The 12,739-nt window shown below is 43.3% G+C and overlaps 1 non-coding gene across 1 annotated transcript; it reads left to right on the top strand.

Annotated features, from left to right (window-relative positions):
• The first annotated feature begins 12,438 nt into the window (after window positions 1-12,438).
• Window positions 12,439-12,524, top strand: LOC121006177. Its single transcript, XR_005780044.1, has one exon. It is a non-coding gene; the product is annotated as a small nucleolar RNA SNORD71 (small nucleolar RNA).
• The last annotated feature ends 215 nt before the right edge of the window (window positions 12,525-12,739 follow it).

Below are 12,739 nucleotides of genomic sequence, written 5' to 3'. Positions count from 1 at the left end.
TGGTGAGCTTCCCCTTTAATGGATATTTAAATAGCACATGGGGATGGCGTGCAGGATGAGCCAGAGCCCAAACCGGAAGTTTAAGTCCCTCCCAGCTAAAACCCAACTAGTGGCCAAAGTCAGCAAGGGAAAAAAAATGATAAGCTAGCCCCAGATGTATATGTATATTTACCGCCATGTATACTGGCGTGAAACTTATAAAAATATGCCATAGACCAGTCGGATCGCCATGCGTTCCAGCGTGGAACGCACCGCGACTTCCGGTAAGCGGCCCGAACATCAACTTCCTGTGCGTTCCACGATGGAACGCACAGCGTCCTCTAGCCAGTGGCCCGCACATCACTTCCTGTGCGTTCCACAGTGGAACGCACAGCGACTTCCGGTAGGGATCGCGGCTCTCATATGTGTTCCAGTATGGAACTATACCTCAGATGTCGACAGTTGTATCATATTTTATGTTTGAAAGGACGTGGGATAAGTCACCTACTGCATAGTAAAATGTAAGATAAGGATATGAGACAAGAAGATTCAATTATCTGATGGTCTATACAATAATTATAATAGATAGGGATTGGTATGATAAAAATTAATAGATCTAAATATACATATATATATGGATAAAAAATATATATAAATATAAAATCCTAAAAAGGATGGGGATGGAATATAATTGATAATGAAATAAAATAAAATAAAATAAAACTAAATGGACCAGTGGATTATTAATATATTTAAATTAAAATTATATTACATTGAATGAACCGGTGGATTAATAGTTATGTTCGGAATTATAAATATGTTAAAATAATATAACTGGATAGATTTATAAGGTGTTGGTTACTTGTTTAAAGGGATATTGGTTAATTCCTTAGTAATACATTACGTTGTTGCATTTTTGTATTAAAAATTAAAAATTGACATATTCAAGGCACTCATTAAGACCGTATGGAGTTAAAGTGTTTAGGTGAAATATCCAGTACATTTCTTTTTTACATAGTGTCTGAAAACAATGAGTGACCTGTTCGATTGGATTCACCCGTAGACTTATAGGGTTACTATCGTGTATTTTGGCAAAGTGTCTGGACACACTATGAGTGAGCACTTTTCTTGTGATGTTGGAGCGGTGTTCATTCATTCTTTCACGTAGGGTTTGTGTGGTACGGCCTACGTAAAAGAGTGAACAAGAGCATTGGAGAAGGTAAATTACATTCATTGTGCTACAGTCCATGTGTTGTTTAAATGTGAAGATTTCGCCATTCGAGGGATTTCTTATATTCTGGATATCATGTGTAATCATGAGGCAACATTTACACCTGCTACCTTTACATTTAAAAACACCTAGTGTGCCCTTAGATGTTTTTGAGGGGTGGTCTAATTTCGGGCAGGAGGGGGCTAATAGATTTTTCAGAGTTTTGGCTCTACGGAACGTGAGGATGGGTGTAGGGGCAATGCCTTTATTCAAAAGGGGATCTTTTAGTAATATTGACCAATTTTTTCTTAAAATTTCTCTAATCAGGTTGTGTTGGGAGCTATATCTGGTGATCAAGTTCAGACGGCGGATGGAACCAGGGTCTTGTTCTCCAGATTCAGACTTGTCTGCCTTTGGTTGTAGACTCTCTTGTTGGGTGGTTTTAGCGATTCTTTTAATGGAATTTTCTAATAGTTTTTTTGGGTAACCTTTGTCCCTGAATCTCTTCTTGAGGAATCCTATTTGGCTCTTCACCGTGTGATCATCCGAGTGGATAAGGAATATCCCATTCAGTCAATTGAAAAGGATAAGGAGAAATTGCTCGGATGATCACACGGTGAAGAGCCAAATAGGATTCCTCAAGAAGAGATTCAGGGACAAAGGTTACCCAAAAAAACTATTAGAAAATTCCATTAAAAGAATCGCTAAAACCACCCAACAAGAGAGTCTACAACCAAAGGCAGACAAGTCTGCATCTGGAGAACAAGACCCTGGTTCCATCCGCCGTCTGAACTTGATCACCAGATATAGCTCCCAACACAACCTGATTAGAGAAATTTTAAGAAAAAATTGGTCAATATTACTAAAAGATCCCCTTTTGAATAAAGGCATTGCCCCTACACCCATCCTCACGTTCCGTAGAGCCAAAACTCTGAAAAATCTATTAGCCCCCTCCTGCCCGAAATTAGACCACCCCTCAAAAACATCTAAGGGCACACTAGGTGTTTTTAAATGTAAAGGTAGCAGGTGTAAATGTTGCCTCATGATTACACATGATATCCAGAATATAAGAAATCCCTCGAATGGCGAAATCTTCACATTTAAACAACACATGGACTGTAGCACAATGAATGTAATTTACCTTCTCCAATGCTCTTGTTCACTCTTTTACGTAGGCCGTACCACACAAACCCTACGTGAAAGAATGAATGAACACCGCTCCAACATCACAAGAAAAGTGCTCACTCATAGTGTGTCCAGACACTTTGCCAAAATACACGATAGTAACCCTATAAGTCTACGGGTGACTCCAATCGAACAGGTCACTCATTGTTTTCAGACACTATGTAAAAAAGAAATGTACTGGATATTTCACCTAAACACTTTAACTCCATACGGTCTTAATGAGTGCCTTGAATATGTCAATTTTTAATTTTTAATACAAAAATGCAACAACGTAATGTATTACTAAGGAATTAACCAATATCCCTTTAAACAAGTAACCAACACCTTATAAATCTATCCAGTTATATTATTTTAACATATTTATAATTCCGAACATAACTATTAATCCACCGGTTCATTCAATGTAATATAATTTTAATTTAAATATATTAATAATCCACTGGTCCATTTAGTTTTATTTTATTTTATTTTATTTTATTTCATTATCAATTATATTCCATCCCCATCCTTTTCATTTTATTTAGGATTTTATATTTATATATATTTTTTATCCATATATATATGTATATTTAGATCTATTAATTTTTATCATACCAATCCCTATCTATTATAATTATTGTATAGACCATCAGATAATTGAATCTTCTTGTCTCATATCCTTATCTTACATTTTACTATGCAGTAGGTGACTTATCCCACGTCCTCTCAAACATAAAATATGATACAACTGTCGACATCTGAGGTATAGTTCCATACTGGAACACATATGAGAGCCGCGATCCCTACCGGAAGTCGCTGTGCGTTCCACTGTGGAACGCACAGGAAGTGATGTGCGGGCCACTGGCTAGAGGACGCTGTGCGTTCCATCGTGGAACGCACAGGAAGTTGATGTTCGGGCCGCTTACCGGAAGTCACGGTGCGTTCCACGCTGGAACGCATGGCGATCCGACTGGTCTATGGCATATTTTTATAAGTTTCACGCCAGTATACATGGCGGTAAATATACATATACATCTGGGGCTAGCTTATCATTTTTTTTCCCTTGCTGACTTTGGCCACTAGTTGGGTTTTAGCTGGGAGGGACTTAAACTTCTGGTTTGGGCTCTGGCTCATCCTGCACGCCATCCCCATGTGCTATTTAAATATCCATTAAAGGGGAAGCTCACCAAAAGGGAACAGGTCCTTTTTTCTGAAGCAGTGGAGACCCTGGGAAAAGACCCCTGAAGGTAAATAATGATTTAGCATATTACAAAATGGAACTCAACCTGTTTATAGTAGGGATTGGATGGATATTTATGTTTCATTGAATCAATATGGTGTAGCATTACTTATAAGTGGAATATACAACAGTCTGACCCTCTTTTTTATATTACAAGTTTATATTACAAGTGTTGTTTTGTTGATATAGACATGTGAATGTGTATTTATTATATCTATTTATTCTATTCATGACGATGCATTTTTTTTTTTTATTATTTATTTATTTTTTTATATTTTTGTATATTTATATATTTCATATATTTTCAGATATTTTCATACATTTTTCATATACTCTATTGTTTGCACTTCTGTGTATCCAGCTGATTTTACCATATTGTATGTCTAAAAAAACTTTTTTGTTCTCTTAATACCCCTGAAGAAGGAGGACTATAACACCTCCGAAACGCGTTGGGATATTTTATTGTAATAAACCACATTGATCAGAAGCCTTGATGTTGGCTGCCATCAATTGATATCATTCTACATGAGATCCCGGCTAGGGGGGCAGTTGGCCACGGGTGTCTTGAGCTTTATCCTGTGACTAACCCCCCCTGTGAAGTGAGTACTCCAGTTGTCATCATCAGGAATCTCCCCTTAGGAGAGTATTCCATGTATTCACTATATATCACCATTTATTATCCTCCGGCATTAGGGGGTACTAACCACTACATTTAATTCTTCCACATCCTTGGGAGTGGCGCCTTTTACAGTGTTTTCTCTTTTCTGAATCCCGTCCGGTTGGATCCATCTTGTCCTTTGGAGCCTCCAGACTAGATTCACTTGTATTGGTATTTGTCTATTGGGAATGAAAATTTTTTTTTCATCTCCCTAAAACACTTGTGCAGCCTTCCCCAACAAGTCATTGAACAGGCACATAGTTTGTGGTGCTCTTTTATCTCATTCTATAGGATATTTTATACCTTTCTAATTTACATCCACATCTTCTCCATCCCTCTGGCGCCTTTTCCCCAGGACCTCCAGTCCTGGTGGGACCACTCAACCTCTTTTTTCTTTTCTCTTTGCAGTACATCAGGAGACATGGAGGAGGCCGTAGGAGGGCAACAACCCAGCAGCAGGACCGCTACCTCCGCCTTTGTGCAAGGAGGAACAGGAGGAGCACTGCCAGAGCCCTGCAAAATGGCCTCCAGCAGGCCACAAATGTGCATGTGTCTGCTCAAATGGTCAGAAACAGACTCCATGAGGGTGATATGAGGGCCCGACGTCCATAGGTGGGCGTTGTGCTTACAGCCCAACACCGTGCAGGACGTTTGGCATTTGCCAGAGAACACCAAGATTGGCAAATTCGCCACTGGCACCCTGTGCTCTTCACAGATGAAAGCAGGTTCACACTGAGCACATGTGACAGACGTGACAGAGTCTGGAGACGCCGTGGAGAATGTTCTGCTGCCTGCAACATCCTCCAGCATGACCGGTTTGGCATTGGGTCAGTAATGGTGTGGGGTGGCATTTCTTTGGAGGGCCGCACAGCCCTCCATGTGCTCGCCAGAGGTAGCCTGACTGCCATTAGGTACCGAGATGAGATCCTCAGACCCCTTGTGAGACCATATGCTGGTGCGGTTGGCCCTGGGTTCCTCCTAATGCAAGACAATGCTAGACCTCATGTGGCTGGAGTGTGTCAGCAGTTCCTGCAAGACGAAGGCATTGATGCTGTGGACGGGCCCGCCCATTCCCCAGACCTGAATCCAATTGAGCACATCTGGGACATCATGTCTCGCTCTATCCACCAACGTCACGTTGCACCACAGACTGTCCAGGAGTTGGCAGATGCTTTAGTCCAGGTCTGGGAGGAGATCCCTCAGGAGACCATCCGCCACCTCATCAGGAGCATGCACAGGCGTTGTAGGGAGGTTATACAGGCACGTGGAGGCCATACACACTACTGAGCCTCATTTTGACTTGTTTTAAGGACATTACATCAAAGTTGGATCAGCCTGTAGTGTGTTTTTCCACTTTAATTTTAAGTGTGACTCCAAATCCAGACCTCCATGGTTTGAAAAATTTGATTTCCATTTTTTTATTTTTGTGTGATTTTGTTGTCAGCACATTCAACTATGTAAAGAACAAAGTATTTCAGAAGAATATTTAATTAATTTAGATCTAGGATGTGTTATTTTTGTGTTCCCTTTATTTTTTTGAGCAGTGTAGATAATAGCTACAAAATATACAAATAGGCAAATTGTCTGCCTATGAAATTGACCCTAGTGTGTGTTGTATGTTGGGGTTGAGTGCCTATATGGCAGCCACTGACTTCCCAGGGAGTCGCCCCAGCCACAATATCCCTGAGCTTAGAGTCCCTATGAGAAAAGCACATTACAAATGTTCGTCATTTGTTATTTTGTCAGATATGGTGACCTATCCTCAGGATAGGTCATCAATATCTGATTGGTGGGGGTCTGACCTTATCACCCCTGCAAATCAGCTGTTTGAAGAGGAGATGACACTCATGTGAGCACTGCTTTCTCTTCAAGATTACACTTCACATCGTCCCAAAAGTCTCTCCGGAGCAGTGTAATTACAAGTAGTTGTTCCATTCACTTGTAATTACACTGTGCCGGAGTGACTTTTGGGACAATGTGCAGTGTAATGTTAAAAAAGAAGTAGTATTCACATGATTTTCCCCTCCTCTTCAAACAGCTGATCAGCGTGGGTGCCAGGGGTTGGACCCCCACCGATCAGTTATTGGTGCCCAATCCTGAGGATAGGATAATTGTGGGAATGTCAAAACTAATTAGAACACAGAAAGAAGCGCAAAATAGGGTAGTATGTCCTGCAATATATTCCAGTACCAAATATAATTGGAGGCTCATCTTATGGGGTTGTGCTATGAATTAACACAACCCTATTGTAGACTTGTAAAGTAATCCCAATCCGGTGACCGGGTATGCTGCCGCAGGAGTGTGTTCTTGACGAAGAGAGGTCCAATCCCTCAAGGAAATAAAATGGAGAAGCGAGTATTTTTTTGTGTTTATAAACCAAGTAGGGTACAATTTGTTTACATGAATGTACTTACCTGATGAGGGAGACTTAAATTTCCCTGAAACGCATTGTTTTATCCTAAAATTTGCTACATTCTACAATAAAGAATATTCCTTTGTTATACAATCCATTGGTACCGGAGTTTTTTGCATCAGAATCATGAATACTCGCTTCTCCAATCCTGAGGATAGGCTGACATATCCTGTGGATATACCATGAAATGGAAATAACTTATCAATGAGATCTCTTACCTGACCTAGGAGATGTGGGACTCCCCAGGCTATGAGCCACTGGGCATTGTCCTAATGCTGGAACAGTCAACTTAACCTTGATTCAAGCCAAATTCCACCTCAGTGAAAGGTAGTTGCTATTTTAGAAATTGACCGTAACACCTATAATGGGAGTCATTATATAAGTGTAAGAAGTGCTATGTTGGGAGGGAAGAAATGCAAATGAGATCTTAACAAGCTTTGCCTCTAATGCCACCAGATGTAAGGCAGCTATCCTATAAGTCAATATTCAGCTCTTAAAAAGCCTTGAGACATGACTTGGATATTAAATAAGTCAGCACCTCATCTGCAGACAGCTGTTTTGGGGTGATTGCCCCTCATCAGTGCAGAGCAGAGAGTACTGGCTTAACTGGGTAGGAGGCCTGTGTCCGAGCAAGGGGGGAACTAACTCTCCTTAGGGAGAGAGCACCTTAATAAGTGTGAGGAGACTTATAGAAAATCAACATCCAGCAATATAGGATATGAGTCAAAATAATGGGTTAAAGGTCAGAATTTAAGTGGTCCAGCTACAACGTAACCCTTACAAACAAATAAACTTTAATATTACTACTACAACAAACAATTTGTCCATTAGTGTCCAGGCGCATACCAATCCACCAAGATGCTAGCCGGGAATTGGGAAAAATGACCCTAATTACACTAAGGCTAGGCCCTCGGCCCAGGGGCGACTCCTGAAGGTGGAGGCCCCCTGTCCTCGAACCTACCTGGCAACTCCTAGTTTACCCTATTATGTATGGGCTGATAATCGTTGACGTAATGGTGGACCGGTATAGGCATGGACAGAGGATCAAATACAACGTGCACAGTGTATACAACCCTGATGGTATGAAATACCAAGAGGTACACGGTGCAACCAACTACAGATATAAAAGACACCTAATTACGATAACTACTGATACCACAGAATTAATCTGTGATCAACCCCAACGCGTTTCCCCCACGGTGTGGGATCATCAGGGGGTAAATGAATTTAGATATTTAAGTAGATACATGAATAGAAATTGTCGAGCGGAGGGAGGCCCAAATAATATTGGCGCATCTGTGATGTAGCCGTTCAACAAATGGTGTCAATAATGACAGTCAATAGTGGGATTAAAAGATTGGACCAGATGACAATCCTGGAAGGAATAGGAGGAGGAGACAAATACCAACAGTCTTGATGTATAGGACACGTATATCTCACGTGGGAAAACCAGAGTGGGTATCTGTAGAGGAAAAGGAGAATATATATGTATATATGCGTAAATTTGCACCCAAACACCAAAATGAATAGCGTGAGGGACCACCACCAGCAAAAGCTATATTCAAGGGAGTCACTCACTGTGTCCAGGGGAAATACAGTTCACATATATAGCCACGGTCGGTCTCTCAAACAGTGCCAAAGACAGCCTTCAAGATTGTGAACTTCACTGAGGCCAATGGTGTTAGTAGTGTTCACAGAGGCTTCACAATTATAAATGGCAATGATAAGCTGGAAACATAATATAATCGCCAATCAATACAGAGTTATGCTATATGAGACCCCCACGGGCTTTATCCGCTCTATAGTGCAGCCAAGTATTCCGGTATTTTATAGTATTCCGCTCTATAGTGCAGCCAAGGCTGCCAGATCTGTAAAAAGCGGTCCCTGTTATGGTATGTCCATCCAATCAGTTCCTCCATTTGGCATATCTGGTGGACCCTATCTCTCCACATATCCAGGGTAGGGGGGTCTACTGACCTCCATTTTATAGGGATCAGGAGTTTAGCAGCCATCAGCAAGTGTGTGATCAGGTTGTGTTTTCCAGGGCGAAAAGCTGGGGTAGGTAGCCAGAGTAGTATCAATTGGGCTGTGAGCTTCAAGGATGTGCTACAAATCAAATTTATAGTACTCTCGACTTCCGACCAGAAATTATGGATGCCTGTGCACGACCACCAAATATGAGAAATGGAACCAGTGGCAATATTACATCGCCAGCACAAATCTGTGGGGAGCAACTGGATTTTATATAGAAATTCAGGTGTCCTATACCACCTAAATGCTACCTTAACTGAGTTTTCTTGTATTTTTATACATTTAGAAAAGCCGTGTGAACACTTTTGGATCCATTTCCTATCAGCTTCATTTAAAGTGAGTTGCAGTTCCTTCTCCCAGTCAACTAACCATGGCGGGGGCTTGGAGTCCCTGGCATTAAGGATTTGTCTGTAAATGAGAGTGGTGCATTTATGAGGCAAACGTGGGAGTAAGAAAAAGTTTTCCAGCCACGTTGGGTCTACTAAGGGGACGAGCTTGGAGGACTTGAACTGTCTACACATGGACTCAAAATCATTTCTCTGAATAAAGTTTTTCCCCAGGTCTATATCGCCTGAAAGAGTGTTGAAGTAATCAACAGTATTATCGAGTCTCCCCAACTCTCCCAATCTATGGTTTGACAGTGAAAGCCATATATCAGAGGGATATTTAATTTGGGGGCACAGAAGAGTGGGTAAAACTGATATGGGAGCTAGGGGGGAGATCTTGCTTTGCCCTGAATTAAGTTCCTTTGATCTATGGCAGGTGTGTAACATACCTCTGGTGAGTACACTATCAATTTTGGTCTCTCTCCCGGATCCCCCAGGTAGCCATATTCTGTGAAATGAGTCTTTGCCTAAGAGGGCCAACTCCAGATCAATGTGCAAATGTTGAGATTCACATCTAGCCAGTGAAAGCCATCTTTCTAGGTTAATAGCTTGTATATAGGTTGGAAGATCCGGGAGAGAGATGCCTCCTTGTTTTTTCCTGCGTGAGAGCAAGCGGAAGGACATTCTAGGGCGACCTCCATTCCAGAGGTATTTACTCATAATTGATTGAACTTTATTTATATAGTTACTAGGAATTAATATGGGAAGGGCTCTAAGGGTGTACATAAGCAATGGGAGAATATAGGTGGTCAGGACATTTTTTCTGCCTAGCCAGGTGAGAAACGGCGAGGAGCTTTTTGAGAGGATGGAAGTCACTTTTGAGAGCACAGATTAATTCTGTGGTATCAGTAGTTATCGTAATTAGGTGTCTTTTATATCTGTAGTTGGTTGCACCGTGTACCTCTTGGTATTTCATACCATCAGGGTTGTATACACTGTGCACGTTGTATTTGATCCTCTCTGTCCATGCCTAACCGGTCCACCATTACGTCAACGATTATCAGCCCATACATAATAGGGCAAACTAGGAGTTGCCAGGTAGGTTCGAGGACAGGGGGCCTCCACCTTCAGGAGTCGCCCCTGGGCCGAGGGCCTAGTCTTAGGACATGTAATTAGGGTCATTTTTTCCCAATATCCGGCTAGCATCTTGGTGGATTGGTATGCGCCTGGACACTAATGGACAAATTATTTGTTGTAGTAGTAATATTAAAGTTTATTTGTTTGTAAGGGTTACGTTGTAGCTGGACCACTTGAGGAGACTTATAAGGGAAGGGAAGAAATGCAAATGAGCTCTTATTAAGGTGCTCTCTCCCTAAGGAGAATGAGCTCTTATTAAGGTGCTCTCTCCCTAAGGAGAGTTAGTTCCCCCCCTTGCTCGGACACAGGCCTCCTACCCAGTTAAGCCAGTACTCTCTGCTCTGCACTGATGAGGGACAATCACCCCGAAACAGCTGTCTGCAGATGAGGTGCTGGCTTAATTAATATCTAAGGGCTTTTTCACACTTGCGTTGTCCGTATCCGGCGTGTACTCCATTTGCCGGAATTACACACCGGATCCAGAAAAACGCAAGTGAACTGAAAGCATTTGAAGACGGATCCGTCTTCAAAATGCGTTCAGTGTTACTATGGCACCCAGGACGCTATTAAAGTCCTAGTTGCCATAGTAGTAGTGGGGAGCAGGGGAGCAGTATACTTACAGTCCGTGCGATCACGTCATCCATGAGCGTGGGGCGCCCTGACGTCACTCTGGAGCGCCCGGGGAGCCGCACGGACGGTAAGTATACTGCTCCCCCGCTCCCCACTACACTTTACCATGGCTGCCAGGACTTTAGCGTCTTGGCAGCCATGGTAACCATTCAGAAAAAGCTAAACGTCGGATCCGGCAATGCGCCGAAACGATGTTTAGCTTAAGGCCGGATCCGGATTAATGCCTTTCAATGGGCATTAATTCCGGATCCGGCCTTGCGGCAAGTGTTCCGGATTTTTGGCCGGAGCAAAAAGCGCAGCATGCTGCGGTATTTTCTCCGGCCAAAAAACGTTCCGTTCCGGAACTGAAGGCATCCTGATGCATCCTGAACGGATTTCTCTCCATTCAGAATGCATGGGGATAATCCTGATCAGGATTCTTCCGGCATAGAGACCCGACGACGGAACTCTATGCCGGAAGAGAAGAACGCAAGTGTGAAAAGGCCCTAAGTCATGTCTCAAGGCTTATTTTAACAGCTGAATATTGACTTATAGGATAGCTGCCTGACATCTGGTGGCATTAGAGGCAAAGCTTGTTAAGAGCTTATTTGCATTTCTTCCCTCCCAGAATTCCAGAGGAGCATGTATGGCCTATAAGTCTCCTCACACTTATTACAGTGCTCTATCCCTAAGGAGAGTTAGTTCACCCCTTGCTTGGACACAGGCCACCTACCCAGTTAAGCCAGTACTCTCTGCTCTGCACTGATGAGAGGCAATCACCCCGAAACAGTTGTCTGCAGATGAGGTGCTGGCTTATTTAATATCCAAGTCATGTCTCAAGGCTTATTTTAAGAGCTGAATATTGACTTATAGGATAGCTGCCTTACATCTGGTGGCATTAGAGGCAAAGCTTGTTAAGAGCTTATTTGCATTTCTTCCCTCCCAGAATTCCAGAGGAGCATGTATGGCCTATAAGTCTCATCACACTTATTAAGGTGCTCTATCCCTAAGGAGAGTTAGTTCCCCCCTTGCTCGGACACAGGCCTCCTACCCAGTTAAGCCAGTACTCTCTGCTCTGCACTGATGAGGGGCAATTACCCCGAAACAGCTGTCTGCAGATGAGGTGCTGGCTTATTTAACCCCTTCCCGACTGCAATCCGTTTATATACGTGATATTTGCACATGCCCCGTGCAGCTACGTGTATAAACGTCAAGCCAGTTCTTTAATCCAAGCACTGGAAAGCGCTTGGATTAAAGCTTCTGCCCCTGTCCTGATGCTGTCACGGACAGCATACAGTTCAGTAATGCCGGCAAGGGACCAATCAGAGTGGCCCCTTGCCGGCAATCGATCCGATTGGTTATTCTATGCAGACTAACCAATCAGATCACGGCAGTGAAAAAATGCCGGTTTCAGGCTCTGATCTGCGCTCTGCAGATCAGAGCCTGAAATCAGGTAGTGTTCCTCGTGCCCCCCCGATCTGTGCCCCTCCAAACCCCCCCTTGTGTTCGCTTGCCCCTGAAGCTCATCTCCACAGCACCTGCCCTGATGCGGTCCGCCCCCTCCCCACCCCATACATTGCTCCTGCCCCCATTTGTGCTGCCTCAGCCTCCCTCAATGTTGGCCGTACCCCCCCATCGCTGCCCCCTGCCCCCGATGCGGTCCCCCTGCTGTGTGTGATGGCGGCGGCTCCATTCCTGAGCCGCCGCCATCAGCAGAGAGTGTCAGCTCTATGCTGACACTCTGCTGTAACCCCATAGATGCCGCGGCAGCAGCATCCATGGGGTTAATAGAGGGAGGGGGCTCCCTCTCTCCACCATTGGGGCTGCCTCACTGCGACGGCAGCGCCCGATGGTTGCCATGGCAACCGGACGCTTTGCAAAAGCGTCCAGTGTTGCCACCTACAGGGCATCTGATAGTATTATACTTTGCAATGCAAGAGCATTGCAAAGTATAGTACAGCCATCAGCCCCA

Source organism: Bufo bufo, chromosome 6 (genome assembly GCF_905171765.1).
Source record: "Bufo bufo chromosome 6, aBufBuf1.1, whole genome shotgun sequence".
NCBI classification, from domain to species: domain Eukaryota; kingdom Metazoa; phylum Chordata; class Amphibia; order Anura; family Bufonidae; genus Bufo; species Bufo bufo.
This window is presented reverse-complemented; position numbering and strand designations above follow the sequence as displayed.